Raw genomic sequence first — 3,398 nt, forward strand, 5'->3', positions numbered from 1 at the left:
CTCTTGATTCTCCACAGGTTGGTTAATACATCCAAAGCAGAATGGCGTCTGACACACCGTCACAACTCATAGAAGTCAGTTACTATCCTTACCATTGCCAAGGATAGTTGGCATTACGAAATCGATGGCACACAGACCTTCTGCTTGCTAGTGTATTTCTTAACATTAAGGGCCTTTTGAATATTAACCAATCTGAGACTGTTTATCACATGTGGTCAATGTTTTCCTTCAGTTTATCATTTCTTTCTCCACTCTTTTGATAGGATTTTGTTTTTGCCGTTCAGAAATTTTATGTAATTGGATTTATCACTTTTTTTTAAGATTTTTGATTTTTGGGTCATACTTGGAAAAATTACCACAATCTGGAATTATAAAAATACATTGTTCATGTTTGTTTTAGTTCTTTCATAGCTTTTATTATATATGCTCTACGGGATCCATTGCATGTCTGTTTCCACCTGAGATTTATTTTAGTGCAAGTAGAGATCTACCCTCTGTCCCATCTACTTCTGAGATAACCCATCTTTTCTCCACTGATTTGAAACATTCCCTTTATTTTATTTTATATTATTTTCCTGAGTCTATTTCTGGACTTTATTCTGTTCCACTGATTTGTCTACCTATCTGCCAGGATCAATGACTTTTAATTTCTGTGCTTTTACAATAATGTTCTAACATCTGCTGGTAGTATTTTCTCTGGTTGCTTTTTTTGGTGGAATTTTCTTTGCTATTCTCATGTACTCGATTGTATAAATTTTAGCATCAACTCGCCTACGTTAATTTGAATGAGGCAAGGTTCTCAAACTCTTCATTTAAATAAAAAATCCATTTTTTACTTTTCAAAATCTTTAATTAGATTTTATTTACCATTTATGTTTACATCAATCATGTACATATGGGGTATGCCTTATGTTCTCAGAATTTACTTCAAACAAAATAATGAAATTCTGTGGGATTCCATATCGAGAGGAACTAGAAATCTTTCTATGTATGTCATTATTTCCTATTGTCATTTTCCATGAATATCTGTATTTATGCTATAAATAAATCAATTTCTGATCACATGAAAAAATAAAAATTAAAAAAAATAAGAAAACCAATTTGTTTTTTTCATGTCTCTGTGAGAAAAGAGGGAACGTACAGAAAATTACAATGCTTATATTGGGGGGAAAAAAAAACCAGGAATCGATTTTAATATTTCTGCTGGGGCGGAGCAGTCTGGAGCCAGCTGTTGGGGAAGTTAAGATTTTTTCTCTTGGGGCACAGCAGCAACCTCTGGCATCAGGAAAGCTGCCCCTTCCTCTACCGGAAGGAGTGGTAGTAAGCAGGATCCTATCGGTTCTTCTCTGCAGCAATGCAGGAAGGAAATTATTCTTTTTATTTTGCGGCAATCTTGCTGTGACTTTTTAAGTTTAAAAGCCGGAATTTCATTCATTGGCACTGAGAGACAGGTGGGCCTGGAAGCACAAAATATATCATTGAAAAGCAAGTGGGGGGTCCTTAACAGGTGGTCCATGGACTCAGATGATTTTGACATTCAGTTTAGTTCTGGAAACCAAAATAAAACAACAAACAAACAAAGCCTCTGTTTGAGTCAGGGTTCTCTAGTGGAACAGAATTAACAGGGAGTGTGATTATAAAAATTGGATTTACATGACAGCAGCTGGATAGTCCACAATGGCCATCTGCAGCTGGAGAGCTGGAGGAACCAGCAGATGTGCAGTCCAAGAGGCGGGAGCCCAGAACAAGAGGAATCCACAGTGCTACCCTAGTATGAGACCAAGGCTTCTGGAAACTCCCTGAAGAATCACTGGCAAAGTCTGCTTTGGAAGAATATCCGATATCATCAGATGATCAAAGCAGCGACTGAGAACCCGTTCAAGAATCTCGAGCTAGCATCTGCATCTGCTTCCTTGTTCTTCCAACTTTTATTCCATACAAGCCTCCATCCTATTGGGCAGTGCCTTAGGGAGGATCTTCACTTTGGTTCACTATCCCATATGCCAATCATTCCTAGACACACCCTCATGGACACACCCAGAAGCCTGTTAATCATTGGCATCTCTTAATCCAATCAAGTTGATAATTCAGATTAACCATTACAGCCTCTCTTGATGATTTCATTGGGATTATACTAAATTTATAGGTTAATTTGGGAAGAATTGTCATCTTTATATAAGTGAGTCTCTCTATCCAAAAAATAGGAGGTATTTGCATTTAGTCAGATCTTCCTTCGCATCCCTGTTTTCAGATTTTCTTTGTGTAAATCTTGAACATTTGTCGCCCTCTTGGATGTTTTCTCTTTTTTGTCTCTGTCATAAATAGAATCTTCAATTATATTTGCAGTTATTGCTATTAATATAGGTTCTTGCATGTTAGTTTTTAAAAATATTTTTGCACCCACTGAGTTTACTGAATGGTCCTACTGTTGCTGATAGTTTTTTAACTGATCCTCTTAATTTTTCCAGTCAGTGATAATTTCTGTCTCTTTCTTACTAGTTTTTGTACCTCTTCCCCCATTCTGGTCTATTTGAGTCAGATAATTTCTTAATGAAATTCTAGGTGACAGTGGGTAATTGTTTGTTATTCTGGATTCTATTGGGCTGTTTCTAATCTTTCCCCATTAAACTTAAATTTAAGCTGGGCTCTGTGGCACAAGCTTGTATTCCCAGCAATTCAGGAGGCAGAGGGAGGAGGATCATAATTTTTAGGTCAGCCTTAGCAACTTAGCATGACCCTGTTTCAAAATAAAATTTTACTAAGGATAGTGATATAGCTTAGTGGTAAAGCACTATTCTAGCATGGGTGAAGCCCTGGGTTCAATTCCCAGTACTGAGGGGGGGGGGGCGGAGAAAGAGGGAGGGAGAGAGAGAGAAAGTCTAATTTCTGACTTGAGATATAGTTAATTAAGCATATTAGGTTGGTATCCAGCTTCCTATTTATCAAGCTTTTAAAAATCAGGAGGGAATTGTAATTTGATAACTGTATAGCATCTATGAACATACTTTATTGAGAAGTCTTTCTGTGGTACATCCCAATAATGGGGTTTCTGAACATTGACCAACTCTTCCCTAATTCTTTCCGTAATTCCGCAATGTTACTCTCTTGGCTGATATTACATTTGGATTATTTATGCCTAATCCGTAAGTGAAGTTGGCCTGTGTTTTCTTGTAGTATGGTGACTGTATCAGGCTGTCATTGGTGGGCCAGCCTTCTCCTTTCTCTGCGCTCTTTAGAGCAGTTTTAAAATTCTAGACCTCTCCAACCAATAAGGCTTCATAGGATTCACTTTTGAAACCATTGGAACCACCAGCTCTAGTTCCCTGGGTGGATAAATTTTTTTTTTAAAGTTTTTTTGCCACTTTCTGTTTCACCAATGTCTTCTGATTTTAAAAAAT

Source organism: Sciurus vulgaris (assembly GCF_902686455.1).
Source record: "Sciurus vulgaris genome assembly, chromosome: 10".
In the NCBI taxonomy this organism is placed as follows: domain Eukaryota; kingdom Metazoa; phylum Chordata; class Mammalia; order Rodentia; family Sciuridae; genus Sciurus; species Sciurus vulgaris.